The sequence below is a fragment of the Rhagoletis zephyria genome, unplaced genomic scaffold, assembly GCF_001687245.7.
Source record: "Rhagoletis zephyria isolate East Lansing unplaced genomic scaffold, Rhagoletis_zephyria_1.1 Rzeph_scaffold_00014, whole genome shotgun sequence".
Lineage (NCBI taxonomy): Eukaryota > Metazoa > Arthropoda > Insecta > Diptera > Tephritidae > Rhagoletis > Rhagoletis zephyria.
In genome coordinates this window covers 239,424-260,948 of record NW_016157098.1, presented here as the reverse complement: position 1 = coordinate 260,948, position 21,525 = coordinate 239,424, and the positions used below count along the sequence as shown (strand labels likewise).

Genomic DNA, 21,525 nt, shown 5'->3' with positions numbered 1-21,525 from the left:
TTATACATATAAGCTTCACCTGTATATAATAATTTCGAGCTTTTTAATTAGATTTCACAGAAAGATTTTGAGTATGCAGTTTTGTAGCCCATTTAATTTAAGTATAATAAATTTTCAGATTTTTTTTTGTTTTTTCATAATATGATATAATCGAACATACTTGGATACGGAAGAAAATGACTGGCTTTGTCAAAACAAAAACTGCCAAAAATCAACGGTAAGTCCTAGCTATTTCAAACTTGTACATTGTGACACTTTTCTCTAGCGGATAAAAACAAGCTGGAAAGAAGAGGATCAGAAGAATCCATTGCTCTATTGAAAACGTCAGTCATACAGTAAAACCCGCTTAAGTACCTCACGAAAAGTGTAAGCTTTTTGAGGTACTTAGGCGGGTTGGGTACTTAAAAGAACCCGAAAGTACCTCGATGCGGGTACTTAAGCGAACATAATTACTGATGTAGTTACATCTTCTTGTTAACTTACATAAATACTTGATTAACAACGTAGCATTATTTAAACACACAAACAAGTAAAGAAAAACTTTATCAAAGAAAATATATAGTGCAATGGTGTGTAATTTTTACAAGAATTAAATTGTTTAAAAAGTCAAAGTGGGACATATCATTTTGTACCAAATTCAAAATGATATTGTTTGCCACTTATGTTTATTTATTAATTTTTGAGATTTTCCCTAACAAATACCTTATAAACCTAAGCTTAAGATTTTGTAGAACACTTAAAAAAGAGACTGATAATAATTTCAAACTTTTTTCTCAGAAGTGTTTTTTGAGTATACAGTTTTATAGCCCATTCAATTTGGTTACTTAAGCGGGTTTCACTGTATTATACTTTTTCATATTTTTTCTTGCGTGTGCGATTCGATCTCTCTTATACAATTTATTTCGAGCTTCTGATGCATTTTCACCAAAACAACCAACTGGAATTACGGAATTTTTTATAATTTGTGAGCTGTGAATTAAAATTTTGTGAACTGTTGCTGACATTGGAAACCACAAATATTTTTTCATGTACAAGAAGGCAGTTATGAAATATACGATGAAACAAAAACTCCTTTTAACAAGCTTAATAAAAAGGTGCTTTTGTTTCATCGTACATTTCATAATTAATAAGAGCTTGTGTATATCGTTTCCTTCCTTCGGAAGAACAAAAAAACAAGAAGGCAGTTTTTTGCAAAAATCTTCAAACTGCAATATAACTCTAAAATTATTCAAAATTTCTATATCCATTTTTGTAATTGAAAAAAAGAGTTCCAAGTTTTTAAATGCTCTCCTAGCAGTATCGCCTTCATTTGATGTTCCACTACCATTTGCTTTAGGCTTATCTACATGAGGGCCCGTTTCTTCCCAAAACCGCTTTTTCACTTTGAAGCTTCACTTATTTGCAACTTTTTTAATGCGATTCTATAAGAATGGGGCTCAAGCGATATCAACTCTCGAGGTGAGTGTTTATATAATCTTACTGTATGTAACCGCGGGTGCGAACCCACTTTTGTGACCTCTATTAGAAGCAAAGTGCTGGACATCACCCGATTCGAGCGGTTTGTCTGATCAGATAAGGGACCAAGGTGTCCAAAGAACACTCTTTTTCTGACCACCTCTATATTAGTTTTAAGCTCAATTTTGATCCTGCTCCTTTAACAGCATACAGGAACAAGAAGAGAACCAACTGGGAAAAGTATAAAAATACGCTGTCGGCCTCTCTACACATGCTCTACGCTTCTAACGATAAGTCCTACTTATCGTTAAGATCTGATGAAGCGAGACTCTCGAATACAAAGGTTGTTTCTCTCGGTGAGCTGGACTCATCGTCAAAAATTGATGAGGCAGCGAACTTTGTGACAAATGCCTGTAATGCTGCTTTCAAAGCCTCCTGCCCAAGCACCCTCCCGAAGGGCAAAAAGAAATCCCAGTGGCGGAATCCTGAGATTTCATCACTGAGGACGAACAGCAGGAGGGTCTTCAATCAAGCTAATCGAACAGGTCTTTGGCAACCATACAAAGACGCGCTCAAAGTTTTCAAGAAGGCCATAAAGAGGGCGAAACACGAATCTTGGCAAAATTTCTGCCACAACATAGAAGAGAACTCTGAAGCCAACAGGCTGAGGAAAGTTCTCTCGAAATCCTCTTCAAGTATGAACTGTATCCAGAAGCCTAACCGTGACTGGACGACATCATGTAACGAAATGCTGGAGGTCCTTATGAGCACTCACTTCCCGGGCTGCTCGGACGACACCTCCGGTTTTTCGCCAGGTCCTAGGTCCTTCTTGTCTCTGGGTGATACCGTTAGGGACGTCGTAAGTGAGGAGAGCGTGGAATGGGCTTTAATGTCCTTTCAGCCTTACAAATATCCTGGCCTTGAGGGAATCTTTCCCGCTCAACTACAGGAAGCTAAGGACATACTATGTCCCATGTTTTCTCAGATTTTTACAGCCTACCTAATATTGACACACATACCTCACGAGTGGACAAAGGCAAAGGTTGTATTCCTACCAAAAGGAGGCAAGGCCGCTCATGTGAAACCGAAGGATTTCAAGCCTATAAGCCTCACTTCGTTCTTTCTTAAAACTCTAGAGAGGCTCATCGATGAACTAATCGACGGAATATTAAAACTGACAACCTCTCCTCGAATCAGCATGCATATTCCAATGGGAAATCCGTGGAGATCGCACTCTATGAAATCGTAGCGACGATTAAAAAAGTATAGGCCTTAAAGGAATACACGCTCGGAGTTTTTCTCGATATCGAGGGTGCTTTCAACAACGTCTACCCGAAGTCTGTTGTTAACTCCCTTCTCATGGCGGGAGGGTAGCGAGGTCTGGTAGATTTTGTTGAGCTCCTTCTCGGAAAGAGAACTATTCTATCAGAACTGGGGGATGGTTCCATTACAAATTATGTGACCAGAGCAGTGTTGCCAGGTCTTCGGCATGAGAAAACGTCCCTCTTGGTCTGAAAAAACGTCATTTCCTACCCAAAAACGTCTTTTTCAATGAATGTACAAAAAGTGGTTCTTCTTAAACTTTTATTATTTACAAAGGTACATGTGTACGTAAGGTATATTAAAATGTCATTTCGACATAGCACATTTAAAATTCATTGTAAACTGGTTTGAGATCGTTAATATAAAAATCATTTTATACATACACTTGTGATCAGCTGATTAAGTCATCAACATTTTGATCGATTTTGGCTGTTTCTCTTTTGTTTATTTAATGTTTATTATTTTTCCATAAAAACCAATATATACCATATATATAGNAGGAGTTCGACCACTAACACCGTGACACGAGATTTTTATATATTAGATAAATCCACATTTCAAACTTTGTGCAAAAATTATAAAAAATCTGCAAAATTTCAGCTATATTTTGAACTTTTTATTCAGTTTTTTTAGAATTTTTTTGGGTATGCAGTTTGATAGCCCATTAAATTTCAGGGCCATAATTTGGAAGTTTAGAGGGGCTAAATAATCGCGTTGATTTTTAATAATATTTATTTTTTTGTAGACATTTGGTTAGGGGGTCGGTTATCGAAAATGCCAAATTACGTTCTGCTAAGAAGCCTTTCAGCCTTTTTGCGTTTATTACATTTTCAATGAAGTCTACAAAAAGTCGCCTACTTTTTTCTGACTTTTTATGCTGCACAGCTTTTTAGATGCTTTTGCGAGCGTGCGTGTTGCAATAGATCGGCTCTTCCTGATTTGGCTTTTAATGTGCAATTGCAAACATTACAATAGGCCTCGTAACCTCAAGTGTTAACACAACCAGCCTTTGAACACGGGATCCTTAGTCCAAGAATCCAAAACAAAATGCGCGTACGCTTGGTTTGCATCATATTTAAATCATCTGTGTCCAAAGAATGAATATATTTTGAAGCAGCTGTTGCAAAACACAAAGCTTGTAAAGTTTTATTAAGAAAATAATTCAAAATTAGTTCTACTTACAAGATTTAGTAATAGAAAAAATTTACTGGGAAGCTAAAAAAAAACGTAATATTTTACACAAAAAACGTCCAAGCGTCAACAGGATACAAAAAACGTCCAAATGACGTTGAAAACGTCAACCTGGCAACGCTGGACCAGAGGCACCCCCCAAGGAGGCGTTCTCTCCCCTCTACTCTGAAATCTAACAGTGAACACCATACTTCTAAGCCTAAAGAGCACCGGTTGTCAAGTCATAGCGTACGCGGATGACATAGCAATCGTTGCAACGGGAAAGCATCTTCAGGTCCTGCGTGAGTTATTGAGAAACGCACTCGGTCTGGTAAAAATCTGGTCCAAGGAATGTGGCCTTAGTGTCAATCCTGCCAAGATAGAAATGGTACTTTTCACAAGGAAGTATAAAACTCCCTTATTTAAACCTCCCACCCTCTAAATTAAATACAATCCAGCCGTGGAGAGACCTCAGATTTGGGCACGCAAAATTACTTGAAACTCTACCGGATAATCTACGACATATAGATTACACCACTCCTCTACTCTGTTTAGATAACAAATTCTCCACAAGAATCCCAGAGAGGAACGAGTGGAAAAGGGCCACAGACCTGAACCCAGGGTCTACGGCCATATATACAGATGGTTCCAAGCTTAACAAAAGAGTGGGTAGCGGGATCTACTCTGACGAACTCGCCCTAAATCTCAGTTTTCGCTTACCGGACCTTTGTAGCGTTTTCAAGCGGAATTAAACGCCATAATGAAGGCGGCTCGGTGGCTTATAGCCTACGCCCCTCCAGGACGGCCTATTTCTATCTATTCTGACAGCCAGGCTGCTATCAAATCTCTCAGTTCTAACGAAGCAACGTCCAAAGTAGCCATAGAATGCAGGTAGGCTCTCAATCTGCTGGCATCAAAATGCTCCTTGACTGTTATATGGGTACCTGGACATAGGGACATCCCTGGAAACTGCCTAGCCGACGAGCTGGCAAGAAGGGGGACGGANGAAAATAATTCAAAATTAGTTCTACTTACAAGATTTAGTAATAGAAAAAATTTACTGGGAAGCTAAAAAAAAACGTAATATTTTACACAAAAAACGTCCAAGCGTCAACAGGATACAAAAAACGTCCAAATGACGTTGAAAACGTCAACCTGGCAACGCTGGACCAGAGGCACCCCCCAAGGAGGCGTTCTCTCCCCTCTACTCTGAAATCTAACAGTGAACACCATACTTCTAAGCCTAAAGAGCACCGGTTGTCAAGTCATAGCGTACGCGGATGACATAGCAATCGTTGCAACGGGAAAGCATCTTCAGGTCCTGCGTGAGTTATTGAGAAACGCACTCGGTCTGGTAAAAATCTGGTCCAAGGAATGTGGCCTTAGTGTCAATCCTGCCAAGATAGAAATGGTACTTTTCACAAGGAAGTATAAAACTCCCTTATTTAAACCTCCCACCCTCTAAATTAAATACAATCCAGCCGTGGAGAGACCTCAGATTTGGGCACGCAAAATTACTTGAAACTCTACCGGATAATCTACGACATATAGATTACACCACTCCTCTACTCTGTTTAGATAACAAATTCTCCACAAGAATCCCAGAGAGGAACGAGTGGAAAAGGGCCACAGACCTGAACCCAGGGTCTACGGCCATATATACAGATGGTTCCAAGCTTAACAAAAGAGTGGGTAGCGGGATCTACTCTGACGAACTCGCCCTAAATCTCAGTTTTCGCTTACCGGACCTTTGTAGCGTTTTCAAGCGGAATTAAACGCCATAATGAAGGCGGCTCGGTGGCTTATAGCCTACGCCCCTCCAGGACGGCCTATTTCTATCTATTCTGACAGCCAGGCTGCTATCAAATCTCTCAGTTCTAACGAAGCAACGTCCAAAGTAGCCATAGAATGCAGGTAGGCTCTCAATCTGCTGGCATCAAAATGCTCCTTGACTGTTATATGGGTACCTGGACATAGGGACATCCCTGGAAACTGCCTAGCCGACGAGCTGGCAAGAAGGGGGACGGAAATAGCCGTAGTCAATTCTGCTCGGAATGCGGGCATACCTCTAACCTCCTGCAAACACAGACTAAAGGCGAAACTCTGATGTAAAGCGATCCATAGCTCTCGCCCGCGCTCGACCGCTCCCCTCTCACATTAGTAGTCGGGGTAATCACCGGACACTGCCTGATGGGCACACACGGAAAAAGGTTAGAATACCCCACCAACGATTTCTGTCGCAGTTGCAGAGACGAGGAGCAGGTGGAGACCATCGAACACTATCTCTGCCATTGTCCCGCCCCGGCCAACATGCGCAACCAATTCTTCAACAAATACGTTCTAGATTGTTTAGCCGATTTGTACTCGGCGAACCGTCTCTACTTTTTGCGCTATATAAAACGCACTCGGTGGTTCAATTACTAAGGAAGGGAAAGAAACAAATGGCTTCGGCCAGTGGTATCACAACGGACTTTTCTAGCCCACGTGTGCTCCGTGCTCTGCGCGGGGCAGCCACTCTAACCTAACCTAACCTACAAGAAATGTGTACAACGAATTCAAATACTCGAACTGCCATACCTAAACAAAAGCGTGGGCGGAGCGGTTTCTGACGCCTAGCGTTAGCGCCGAAGTGCCATGCCTAAACAAAAGCGTCAACGCTACGTCAAATGCAGAAACAACACCAACAATAAGCATAGGTTTGTTTGTGTGTAACACGAAAATGACAGTTTCGCCATTTTCTGCAGCCAACTTCAATACCTAACGCCCTGTCAAAATCGGATTTTCCAACCGCTCAGCGTTGACGCCGCGTTGTTTCGGTATGCTTCATACAAATTGTATGGGCATGAGAACTTTTTGACAGCCAGACTGACGCTTTTGTTTAGGTATGGCAGGAAGCCACGCATGTAGTGGGCTGATGCCGTATCCCAGTGATGTAAGTTTGGGTTTGAAAACATCAGACTTTAAATTTTTAGTTGTTTGAAATTGTTTTAATGTAGCACCACATATGGGACATTTCTGAATTGAATTGGTATTTGTTATAAGATTTACTACTCCTCCACCAATCAAAGTCATATGAAATTCATAATTGACCATAATTTTTCTTCCGTTATCAAGGTAATATTCAAACGGTTTTAAATTAGATATTTGCAAATCTCACTGACTATTTTCTGATAAAATTAGTGCTTTAGATTCTTTTACAAATTGCCTTTTTAATGGACTACTGATTGCGTAGTGCGATCCACCCAAATATTTTTGCCTGAAATGTCCAACATTTTCAAAGGTATCATGGTAGTTACAAACAGGGATTTATCAAAGAGTTAAGGTGTATCTGTCTCAAACCTTTGTTTAAAGATACTTTATCCCGTTATATCGTCAAATCCATAGCTAGCAATCAAAACAACATTAGTAATTCCTGTCATTACGTGCAAAACATCTTCTTGGAATAATAGAATACGTTGTGCGTTATGGTCTAAGAGATTTCGTAGTGATCTGCTGAAGATTCCGATACAGATACCCCTTGCGTCGGCAAAGTTGCTTGCATTTAATTACTTCGTCATAGTTTGGAAATATATCGCAATTCCTTTCTTTATTTAATAACCTCATGTTGATATATTGTCTTTTACTTAAATCATTTTCAAATAAAAGCGCGACAGCTTCTTCCGGAGTAAGTGGAACTACCTTTGTTTGTTTAGAGTAGGGATGCCCAAATCAGCACATATGTGTCGCGGGCGACTGCGCGTGCAAAGCTTTGCACAGCGGTGCTGGGCAAGCGCGGAAGCAAAAAGTTTTCGGAAGGGGAAACGAAGTCAACAGAATAGTGAGATTGTATGTGTGACAGTGATGGAAATGAGTGTGCATTGTGCTTTCGGAAGCAGCCGGCACCTTCAGCACAATCGATTTATTTCGGCACTATTTTTGCGTAACTCAATGCAACTAATAAATATTTCTTTCGGATCCGCAATTAAAAATATTTTTTTTACTTTTAATCGTATGTGCTTAAACTGATAAATGATATAAACATAGAAACACAAGCAGAAGAATCTCGCTTCCACATTCTGCATATGCGCTTAAATTTTTGTTTAAACAAATTTGTAGAAATTTCATCTCTAAAGCAAATATTAAAAATCATTTATGACATTATCTTTATTTACTTTAGATTTAAATAATCATTTTTAGTGGTGGGCGAGTCCGAGATGTTTAAATGATCGAGATAGTATATTCAATTCGCGTACATTCAATTCGCGTAGAGTTTTCCAATTCGTATAAAGAAAATGCAAAAAAATATTAAAAATCAACATGAATTCTTAGCTGCACTTTCACTTTATTATACTAAAATTGAATCGACTATAAAACTGCACACCGTCAGTTGGTGTCGAACGCTCATGCGGTGAGGATGTGACCGCGCTTTTATTGATTTTATTGCCGTCAACAAGCATTTTCGTAAAAGCAACACAACACAACAAAGTTCTTATTAATGGATAAAAGAGACATCTTTTTGGATTCGGTAATAAGTTTTGACATTTTAATAGCATTTCAAGTGCTTATCAAAACCTTACGACACTCACATATTGAAAAGATTTGACCATTTATCTTAATATTATGTATTTTTTTTTTATAAAAATACTGTTTATACTTAAAAACAAGCCGTACAAATCCAAGGTTCAATCTTTTTACAACATTAAAAAAATCAACACACTTTCGTAAAAATTTCGAGCTTTTCAATTAGATTTCCTAGTGCGCAACACCGCAAACAGAAAAATTCAAAAAATCAACGGTATTTTTTAGACACTTCAAACTTGCACCTTATTATACTTGAATGAATGGGCTACAAAAATGTTAACCCAAAACATGTCTATAAATTCTGAACAAAAACTGTGAAAATTTGATGAAACTTTGTTGATTTTTTTCAATCTTTCAAGTTTGGATTTATTTGCAAGGTTTTTGTTTGACAATGAGCTACAATTTTATAAAAAAAAATAATTAAAATTATTTAAAAGAATAAAATAAATACCGGGTGACCGTGTAATTTTGTCAAAGATGAAGACAATGATGATAAAACATTAATACACTATATAGGTCAGTTCATATTAATGACCATAAAATGAGATCACTATCGATAAAATGGAAATCCTCAAGGGAAGTTTTTAATTTGAACGCATGGAATTTACATACATTTTTTTACTTTCAACCCCCGAATTGCTCAGAAGTCTATTTCTGCAGGATCGCCATTAGGTAAGTTGCATTTCCAAAGATTTTTTCAAAATAAATAGCGATGAGGGATATTTCACCCGCCGGTGATAAGAAATCGCAATCACCATAACGCACATCACTAATATTACTGTTCACAATCACGTTTACATTCAAAATTACAATTCATAATTTCGTTTTGTAGAAAATATGAAATATAGGTATATCCATTTACTTAAATGTAAACGGATTAAGAATCAAAGTGCTAGAAGAGATTTGAGCGTTTGGTACAAAAAGTATTTTTGATGTTGAAATTGTACTTAAAATCGGCAAATTGTACTTTTGTACATTTTAAAATTAATTGTACTGAAAAAAGTACAATTGTACTTAAAATATCAACACTGTTTCACTGGCGCTGTACTTGCTGCAGCGATGCCAGATTTGAGCGTACCCAATTTTTTACCGATAATAACTCATGCGAGGGATTTGGGTATTGGGCATTTTACAAGCCTATTAGGAAGTATACATATCTGTGTTCGTATAGAATAGTAGCTTATGTCGGAAGACTGGCTTTAGTATAATGAACCATTCGCAGCATACGATTGCGAAAGACTCACTGGCGCCGAGTCGTTGAAGAACTCTTGGAAAATAAACGTAAAAGACGGTAATGTTAATGGCGATGCTAGCAAGTCAATATTCGTATAAAGTTTCATAAAAAAATTCCTTGTGGTTTAAAGAATATAGGAAATGGTACATTTTACTAAAGCCAGCCTCCCGACATAAGCTACTATTTCATACGAACACAAATATATTCGTCTACAAATAATGTTGATTATTTTAATTAAGTCCTAAGATAAGTTTGTGAATCTTATCAGTGTTCTATGTAAGAACCAAAAATCAATCCCCTCGCCAATTAGAACTTTTGCTTTAAAAGAAAAATATACATAGTGCATTTACTCAATACTTGGTCTGGCATCACTGTTTGAGCATTGATGTGCTCAGCTCACTGTTGCCAAGGTCGTGCATTTTGCACTAAATTTAGTGCTTTTGGGAAACCAAAAAGACAAAATAATTGGAATTCAATGCTTGGTGCGTTATTTAGTGATGCTTTTTTAATTTAAGCACACCGAATGCATAGGTAAATATGTATGTATGTATACACTATACACTAATATTCTACATAAGATGGAATTCATTTACTGAATAAAATATGAGGAATAGGTAAATTAAATATGTTTTGCGTTGTTATAAATGTATTGAAATTAATTTATCAATAAAAACGTGAGGAAATGGATATGTATATACATTTTTTATTGAATCAAAAAAATTATTAAACATGATAATAAAAACTTGGCGCTTTTGTTTTGGAAAAATTGGCTTTTTCTGGTGGCCTGATGCCACACTGCCTCGTTTGCGCAAAAGTACACATACATACACGCATTTTTACTTGAAAATAAGTGTGTAGTGGTTAATATGTATACGTTGCTATCTCCGTACAGCTCACTTCACCTCGCCTAGCACACTCGCGTGCTCGCAGTTTGCCCCACAATATAACCAGTAAACAACCTTCGGTGAATTTGGAGACTGCCTTCCTCGGGGATGAATATGCTAGGGATGAAATTAATGGTACACACGCCTTCCAACCACGCAGGGTTGCTTTTAAGAAACAAAAAATAATTAACTCCAAATAGTTTCAAAAAGTATGGTGTAAAACGAAATTTATTGAATAATTCCGCATAAAATGGTATACATAAATGACGCATTTTCTAAACGATTTAAATTAAACGCATTTGCGAATTGATAGAAAAGTACTACGGATTGTAAATTTTTGTTAACTATGAGGTGAATGAAAATTTTCAACCCGGCCTGATGGTTTGATTTTATTACTAAGGCGTCTAATAAATTCATGGCTTTTAGTTCTAGAAGAATAAATGTCAGTAAAGACAAGTCTTTTTTGTATAATTTCTGATTTTAATTGCTCAACTTCTTTTGAACCAGAGCAACTGTCAAAAATTTCCAACAGTAAAAAGTTACGAATTGGCACAGCAGAAATGTAAAATTTTCTCGCCATAATAAAAAGTGTTTTCAACATGGAACTTTTCTACTAATTGACATGGCCATTGCCAATTGATTAAAAAGAGAAAATTTGGAAAGACCAAACAAAAATTTTGAGATTTCTCGTTGTGAATACGAATGCCATAGTTTTTACCTAGCTCGTGGGACTACGCAAAATTTTGACAGCTTGTAAATATGTATACACATAAAGTTGTTGGCGGTAATAAGGAGTCAAAATTAAAATGGAGAAAAAAACAAAAAGCGTTAGTTGTCAGTTATAAAATAAATCCAATTTATTTGCGAATATTTGTTTATTCTTTTTATTGAAAGGCAACCACTCGGAAAAGCTTGTGTTAATTATATTGATAACAGAACCTGGCAGCTCGCACGTTGCCTAAATTCTCAAGTAACATAAAGTCCACAAAAAAATAAGTACGCCATGTATGAATTTTAACAATACACAAAAATAGAGCTTTCGCACGAGCGTTTGTTTGGTTTTTGACAAATACTTAAATTTATTTATCTAATAATAATACAGCACACAACCCTGAAATCTAAGAAAAAGTCTGAGGAAGGCCATTAAATAGCAGCACACAACCCCGTGCCTTCCTCAGGAGTGAATATAACTACAACAACAACCCAAAAAGGTTGGTTACTGTCTATAATGTGGTTTGCCCGCGACGTCGACTGCGTGCACCTCTGCTGTGCATCCTTAGTTTAGAGGAAACCAGTTTTCGCTTTGTTGTGTTGAAGAAGACGCACTTTTTTTTAAATAAATGCTAAATCTACTGATGTTTTAGTCGGTTGTCTCGATTGTTCTCGTTATTTTCTCTCGTAGACGAATTGCCACTCGAAAACAGTCGTACTTAAGCTGAAGTAACATATTCGCTAACAATCGACCAAATAATCTCATCCAGCGGTTGTTAACACGTTTACATGAGACAATTTTGCCAACACAATAGCGATACCCCAGTGGGAAAATGTAATGTATAGTAATAGAAAAAATAATCAGTAAAACAACCCTTTTCACATTCGAAAATGCATTTTTTTCCCAGGGCGATGTCCTAAGAAAAGTGGGGCATTCAATTTTGCATTACATAGTATCGAGAAATGAATGTGTTTTAATATGGGGAATTTCCCAGTCCGAAAAGTAGTAATGCATTACATGAGTGATAAATAATATAATGTATTTCTTATGCGTTCTCGATAATATTACTGCTAATTATGTAATCAGCATTCTAATGTATTCAAAAATTTCCAAAAATTTCATATTAAAACACATTCATTTCTCGATACTAGGTAATGCAAAATTGAATGCCCACTTTTCTTAAGACATCGACCTGGGGAAAAAATGCATTCTTGAATGTGAAAAGGGTTGTTTTACTGATTATTTTTTTGATAACTATACATTACATTTTCCCACTGGGTTCACACTTTTTCACTAATACATTCACACTTCTCTCATCGTCCTCGTCGCTGTCTTTGATTTTTCGAAGACAGTGAATTGGACAGTAAATTGGACAATTCGGTCACGTCTTGGTTAATTTGAAAAAAGAGGCAAGACAATAACGGGGCTTGTACTCCCAATGTTTACTATCATTATATAATTTATTTGTTTACCAACCAACAAGGATATGCTAATTTGCTTTTTCGTAGTTAAGATAAATATGTATTATTTGGAATTATTCCATTTTTTTCTTATAAAAATTGATAGCATGTAGGTTGAAATAAAACTGCCATGTTCCACAAGCTAGTCCGAGATGTTTTGACTGATTGTTATCGAATGTTAAACGCGATTGGCAATTCGTTGCCAGAGTCTGCGGCAGAGAACCACCGAGATGTTTCACGCTGCGTTTACATAAGACAATTTGAGAAAAGATAATTGAGAATATGTATTAGTTGTCAAATTTTTGTGTAAAATAGGCCCCCAGACAATTATAAAGACAATAGATCTTTCATCAACCGCCGTTAGTGTCGTTTTGCGTGAATTTTACTAATATATCCAAAAACAAACCACTTTTTCATAATTCTGCGATTTTTTGCGATTTTGTCTTGCCTCTTTTTTCAAATTAACCAAGACATGACCGAATTGTCCAATTTACTGTCCAATTCACTGTCTTTGATTTTTCGAAATGTATGCGATATGTAAATATGTATGTATATTAATAACGCTCGAAAATTTGCAGTATTAACAATAAAGAAAATTACTTAACACACACCTGCACACGGCTACGAAAGCTATCGATTGAATTCACACGATCTCGTCGGTGATAAGTCAGTCGACTCGAAGCAATCGAAAAACATCTCGATTGTACAGTAGGGTGGTCCAAAAACAGTAAAGTTGGAATTGTAATGCTCCCACCCGCAAGGATTGTTCTACAGTCTATTTTGCTTTGCTGCCTCTATGCTAAAGTGCACATTTAAGATACCTACCCCAAAATGCGCATCAAAAGCATTATTTTTAACATTTATAAGGAAACTGCTCCGATAGATGCATTCAACATACCTGCACATTGGCAATACCTGCCTTAAAAATTGTGCGACTAGTATCAATTATCAATGAAAGTATTACGTTTACCTGCACTGGCTCTACAATTACCTAATTTTACAACCTTTTATTTATTTTGCTCATCTCGCAGAACAACGAAAATGGCTATCAATTTATGTAGTTATATAGATAATTAGATAACTTTCGGTAAAAATTTCGCTTGCAGTAATTTCTACATGGTAAGTGCTCCGCCAATATTTGGTTTCATAGGGATTCGGATACCTTCCTCATTGAAGTAGTAAAGAAAATTCGCTTAAGTGCCTTTTTCGGTTACGTGCACAAGTTTTTCGTGCAAAGAAGGATGTGCAGCTAAGCAAAATATACTGTATATCGAAAAAAGTATACCCCTATTTTTTATTTTGAAATCAAAAAATATTTTGAGGTCGCTCAAGGCGCTCAAAATTGTCCATGTATTTTTATATGGGAAAAAACAACTTTTCGTAGAAATAGTTCTTGAAAATCAATATTTTTCGATCGGAAAACTCTGGTTCTCCTCAGGAGACTTCCAGTAATGATACCCAATGGTTTATTTAACCATTTTTTAATACTAACGATTTTTTATTGGTCCACCCATTGCATTTTTCGATGTTTTTGTAGGTTTTGATTAAATAAACAATTGGGTATTATTATTGGGAATCTCCTGCATATAAACAGAGTTTTCCGCTTGCAAAATATTTGTTCTTAAGAATTCTATACCATTTGCACGAAAAGTTGTTTATTCCCCATATAAAATACATGGAAAACTTTGGGCGCTTTAAGCAACCTCTAAATATTTTTTGATTTCAAAATAAAAAAATAGGGGTATATTTTTTCGGTACAGAACAATCCTAGGGGGTGAGGGCATAAAAATTCCGACTTTACTTTTTCACATGCATTTTTGGACCACCCTATTGTACAGTCGGGCAGCGAGCCGATTATTGACTCGATTGTAATTTTGCAACGATGGCGATTCCCTAGATCGTCTAAACATCTCGGACTCGCCCATCACTAGCTAAATCGCTGCTCGCAGTTTGCCCGCGACGTCGACTGCGTGCACCTCTGCTGTGCATCCCTAGTTTAGAGGAAACCAGTTTTCGCTTTGTTGTGTTGAAGAAGACGCACTTTTTTTAAATAAATGCTAAATCTACTGATGTTTTAGTCGGTTGTCTCGATTGTTCTCGTTATTTTCTCTCGTAGACGAATTGCCACTCGAAAATAGTCGTACTTAAGCTGAAGTAACATATTCGCTAACAATCGACCAAATAATCTCAGCCAGCGGTTGTTAACACGTTTACATGAGACAATTTTGCCAACACAATAGCGATACCCCAGTGGGAAAATGTAATGTATAGTAATAGAAAAAATAATCAGTAAAACAACCCTTTTCACATTCGAAAATGCATTTTTTTCCCAGGGCGATGTCCTAAGAAAAGTGGGGCATTCAATTTTGCATTACATAGTATCGAGAAATGAATGTGTTTTAATATGGGGAATTTCCCAGTCGGAAAAGTAGTAATGCATTACATGTGTGATAAATAATATAATGTATTTCTTATGCGTTCTCGATAATATTACTGCTAATTATGTAATCAGCATTCTAATGTATTCAAAAATTTCCAAAAATTTCATATTAAAACACATTCATTTCTCGATACTAGGTAATGCAAAATTGAATGCCCCACTTTTCTTAGGACATCGCCCTGGGGAAAAAAATGCATTTTTGAATGTGAAAAGGGTTGTTTTACTGATTATTTTTTTGATAACTATACATTACATTTTCCCACTGGGTTCACACTTTTTCACTAATACATTCACACTTCTCTCATCGTCCTCGTCGCTGTCTTTGATTTTTCGAAGACAGTGAATTGGACAGTAAATTGGACAATTCGATCACGTCTTGGTTAATTTGAAAAAAGAGGCAAAACAATAACGGAGCTTGTACTCCCAATGTTTACTATCATTATATAATTTATTTGTTTACCAACCAACAAGGATATGCTAATTTGCTTTTTCGTAGTTATGATAAATATGTATTATTTGGAATTATTCCATTTTTTTCTTATAAAAATCGATAGCATGTAGGTTGAAATAAAACTGCCATGTTCCACAAGCTAGTCCGAGATGTTTTGACTGATTGTTATCGAATGTTAAACGCGATTGGCAATTCGTTGCCAGAGTCTGCGGCAGAGAACCACCGAGATGTTTCACGCTGCGTTTACATAAGACAATTTGAGAAAAGATAATTGAGAATATGTATTAGTTGTCAAATTTTTGTGTAAAATAGGCCCCCAGACAATTATAAAGACAATAGATCTTTCATCAACCGCCGTTAGTGTCGTTTTGCGTGAATTTTACTAAAATATCCAAAAACAAACCACTATTTCATAATTCTGCGGTTTTTTGCGATTTTGTCTTGCCTCTTTTTTCAAATTAACCCAGACATGACCGAATTGTCCAATTTACTGTCCAATTCACTGTCTTTGATTTTTCGAAATGTATGCGATATGTAAATATATATGTATATTAATAACGCTCGAATATTTGCAGTTTTAACAATAAAGAAAATTACTTAACACACACCTGCACACGGCAACGAAAGCTATCGATTGAATTCACACGATCTCGTCGGTGATAAGTCAGTCGACTCGAAACAATCGAAAAACATCTCGATTGTACAGTAGGGTGGTCCAAAAACAGTAAAGTCGGAATTGTAATGCTCCCACCCCCTAGGATTGTTCTATATCGAAAAAAGTATACCCCTATTTTTTATTTTGAAATCAAAAAATATTTTGAGGTCGCTCAAGGCGCTTAAAATTGTCCATGTATTTTTATATGGGAAAAAACAACTTTTCGTAGAAATAGTTCTTGAAAATCAATATTTTTCGATCGGAAAACTCTGGTTCTCCTCAGGAGACTTTCAGTAATGATACCCAATGGTTTATTTAACCATTTTTTAATACTAACGATTTTTTATTGGTCCACCCATTGCATTTTTCGGGTTTTTTGTAGGTTTTGGTTAAATAAACAATTGGGTATTATTATTGGGAATCTCCTGCATATGCAAAATACATGGAAAACTTTGGGCGCTTTGAGCGCCCTCTAAATATTTTTTGATTTCAAAATAAAAAAATAGGGGTATATTTTTTCGGTATAGAACAATCCTAGGGGGTGAGGGCATACAAATTCCGACTTTACTTTTTCACATGCATTTTTGGACCACCCTATTGTACAGTCGGGCAGCGAGTCGATTATTGACTCGATTTTAATTTTGCAACGATGGCGATTCCCTAGATCGTCTAAACATCTCGGACTCGCCCATCACTAGCTAAATCGCTGTTTTTTTAATATTTTATTCCGCAATACTAGTCGCATGAATCATTAAATAAACGTCGTTATTTTTATAATTGATCTTAGGCCGTCCTATTTTACTTGAACAGGGTTTTTCAAAATCACTCTCATAAAGTTCAATGATGGTACTTCCGGAAACCCACTGGGGATATTTCTCTGTACATAAATCTATTTACCATACGATAGCATTTTGATATCTTTTCGTTGGCATATGCCAAAAAGTTTTGTATTTGTCTTTCTTATTTCATCTTTTTTTCAAAACTTATTTCATTACTAGCTTTTACCCGCGGGTTTCACCCCACGTCTTTATACAAATATGGAATGAAATGAAATAATAATTTTTTGGCACTGCAGGTGTTTTTACTCATTTATATAAACCTTACTATAAGCACCTACCATAGATTTGTCTGCACACCAAATTTCAAGTTCATGTGACTTATGGCTCCGAAGTTATAGCTGATTAAAAATTTGCAGCCCTATAGGAGGTGCCACGCCCCCTCGCAAAATTGACACCATATTTGCAAACAAAACCATACCTATAACCTTCTGGGGGTAAAAGCAAATAAGTGGGCAAAGTTTCGTACGGTTCCGTGTAGTGGTTCAAAAGTTATAAGATAATAAACAAACAGACATTTACATTTATATATATAGATTACCAAATTTTTAAAAACCCAATCCAAAAGAAGTATTTTTTTGTGTTGGAATTCAAATGTTGCTGAAAATTACCAATATTTTTAAATGGGACAAAAACGGGCAAGGCCCACACACATGATTTCAAAGAGCAGACTCTCCACTTTAACCTCACATAAAAATCTTCAACAATTTTGGACAATACATACAACTTTTACTCCACAAAACGCTGGCAAATACCAAATTTTGACGTTAAAAATGTTATTACCCGAAACACCGCCCCATACAGATATTACACAATAAACCACATTTTTTTATTCAGTTCAAAAATAGAAAATTGTTTTCCATTGCAAATTTACTTTGTTTACTAACTATTATCACACAGTTCGTTTCTTTCACACAACTGTTCACAAGTTTGTTGTTGCTTCAGAGGTATAATTTTCGGCAGCTTATAAATAGAACAGGGTTACCATATCAAATTTATTTTTAGCATATTTTGGGCCCCTGAAATATCTCCATTAATACTGCGTACCTCATTTTTTAAGATTAGTTAAAACTTTTTTTGAATTTACGCCAAAAATAATGAGTTCCAGACCATAGTGCGCACTTTTGGATTTCGGCTGTAGTGTGCGTCGCGTATATTGATGTGTAAAATAAATCTTCGGCAACAAAATAATGCAATATAAAATTCTGTATCTGCGATTCTGCGCAATGACCAATCAGCGCTCAATATACATACCTATAAAAAATTAATAAAGTCTTCAGTTTGTTGAATCATATCATTAGTTTATTGAGGATTGTAGAATTTTTGACTCCTGCTCGCGAAGGTTCTACTCTTGTTTTAGGGTGGTTTTATCACTGGCGCACAGTGATGGTACATACTTTTTTTTTGGAAAATCCACACTCAACAAAAATAAAATCCCCACTTTTCCCTACGCATTTAAAAATGTTTCCCAACGAAATTCCCTACAATTTTTATCTAATAATTCCTTATAACATTAAAGGAAGACCGAAAAAGTTTTACCGTATAAAACACGGAAGGGTCACTGTTTTGAAAATTTACTATAATATTGTGTTGTATGTGTACATATCGATGCACAGTGCGTCTCGTGGAACAAGTTAGGTGGACAAAATTCATTCAAGGATTTTTATAAAGGGGTATCTGCCTGCCTTCGGCCTGCCAGTATAACCTAACCTAGCCTCTATCAAATGGCATCTTACAACATAAAGGATATCGAAATGGTTTCTCATATTTTTCACAAATATGTGTTATTGTATAGCTGCGGGGCTTTTACCAAATTAAAGGCCAGACTAGTTACTATGATAACTGTTCGATGTACAACCTGTAAAACAAATGAACTAAAATACTCCTTTGTTTTTTTTTTTTTAATATAACTCACGCAGTAGGCGTAAATAAAAGCACGCGTGCTCGAAGCGTCCATACTAGGGATGCAATATCGCTCATAAAATCATCGATATTGGTGATACATCGATACATCGACCGGAAAATATTGATACCCTATCGACATTGAATATCGGTTTAAGATTTTTTTTAGGATTTTTTCATTCACATGAACGTATGTAATTTGCTATGCATAAATATATAGTGCATACAATTTTATACGTATCGCTACCTAACGATAATGCGAAACTACATCGATTTTTCGTCTCTTCATTTCAAAAAATGCGTTTGACACCTTGTCACCTTTAGGTAACGATATATTCCTTTGAAGCATCACTCTCAATTCTTTAAATGTTAAAATAAAACAATTCAAACAAAAAACGAGTTTTTTAATATTTTTATTGAGCTTTGTACCACGATTGTTTATTAGGAAAAATTGAAAAAGCAACAAAGTCTAAGCGGTAGAAGTTATAGCACTATTTCGGAGATCACCACATCTCCTCATCAGACTTCTTTTTTCTAGACTTCAGCAGGGATCGAACCTGCGAATTCGATGTTCAAAGTCAGAAGCGTTAACCACTGAGCTATGTACATCCCGTAAACTCTTGTTGCTAATTCATTTTCCTTATTCAACCAACTACTATCAAGTGCAGCTGATTTGCCGCTATTTTAAAAAATAAAAAATAAAATGTTAACAAGCCACAATAACATTGACAAAAAACGAGTTTGTTTAAAGGAAAACATCAAAAATAGACAGATCTTCAGTTGCTAACTCTTTTAAGCGTTAAAATGTTTTGAGCGATTCCTTTTTGCAAGTAATCAGTTACAACGCTGTGTATAGTAAGTATTCGATTTTGTTATTAACAAGTTATCAAAAAAGCGTATATACGAAACAAAAAGTTCGTCCAATAAAAATATTCTAGTATCGAAAAAAAATATCTCCTATGTCGATAATATCGGTTTTCAAAACATCGCGATAAAAATATCAGGATCGACCAAAAAATCATCGATATAGCTAATATCCGGATATCGTTTGCATCCCTAGTCCATACTCGTTTGCATAAATAAATTTTTCTAGTGGTGATGGAAAATATAGCGATTCCAATTTCAGCAACCGAAACATTTTGCAAAATTCGCAATAATTCCCACACAAGAACCAATCTGAAAAAACGTATGGCATATCGGAAATCAACATCTTAAATATACATTAAAACGATCCGTAAATAATTTTATCCACCTAGCTTTTTCTGCACGGACACTGAGCAATGGTTCTCTGGAATAACGTCACAACTAAAAAAGAGCACTTAACCCGGGCTCATGTATTTAATTTTTGTCTAATCGATGTCTAATCCTTACTACTTACATTAGTAATCCTTACACCTTACCTTAGTTAGGATTACACATGGATTAAAGACATGAGCCCTTAACCGGATTGAGGGTCGTTTTGCTTTGAGTTGTGTCGTTTTTCCACAGGACTAAATACATATATGTATGTAAATATCGCTCATTTACTTCATTAGTGTCATAATCCAATCCACAGCTTCTTCTATGTTGTGTAAAAATTTCATATGTAGCTGTAATGCTCGTGAAATATCATATGGAGTGTGGCATTGAAACAACTTACCCTAAAAAAGTGTACAATAACGCAAATTTTCCAAAACTGATGAAAATGTACAAAATGAACACGCGCCAGTTTGTGTAAAAATTAGCTGTAGACGATAGTTTGAAAAAAACATGATCTTATCTGCATGTTTGGATTTTGAGTGAAATAATTTTTTTTACATAAAAATTTCGATTTTTCGAAAAATCCCGAAATTCAACTTGTTTCTAAAAATCTGTCCTTCTTTTCCCTACACTAGTTTTTTTCGATTAAAATACCTACGGGTAGAGAATTTTCCCTACATGTACCAACACTTCTGGCGAAACGAATTAATTTGGCGAAACCAACAGTTTAGCGAAGCGAATTAAGAGGCAGAGAAGGTATTAAGAGTGTTCGCGATGCAAAGAACTTGCACAAGCTGGTACAAGCGAACACTTTTAATGTATATTTTAGTTGCGTTCGCCAAACCATTCGCTTCGCCAAATTTTTTCGCTTCGCAAGTGATAATACCACCCTTAAGAGAGCTTATAAGATCCAAAATAAGTTGAAAACCGCCTTCTAGATCATTGCATTATAACAGCTATGTCCAGCCCTTCAGCTCGCAAACGAAAAGAGCTTTAGTGCTGTCAAATGTACCCAAAAAAATCGCACAAATTGCATACACTTGGGCATAGCTGCTTTATTATAGCGATTCTACAATAGCGCAGTGGCAGTGGCAGCGGCAGTTTTTCGAACTGATACTGCGTGTTAAAAACTGTCACTGCCACTGCCACTGCGCTATTGGGCGCGTTTATAAGACGTAGCTGTTGCCTCACCGTTGGCTATTTG

General features: G+C 36.3%; 1 protein-coding gene across 14 annotated transcripts in view; it reads left to right on the top strand.

Moving 5' to 3' along the window:
- The window catches only part of Cadps (calcium-dependent secretion activator 1), a 390,371-nt gene that overhangs the window by 349,118 nt on the left and 19,728 nt on the right, over positions 1-21,525 (top strand). The window lies entirely within an intron of this gene.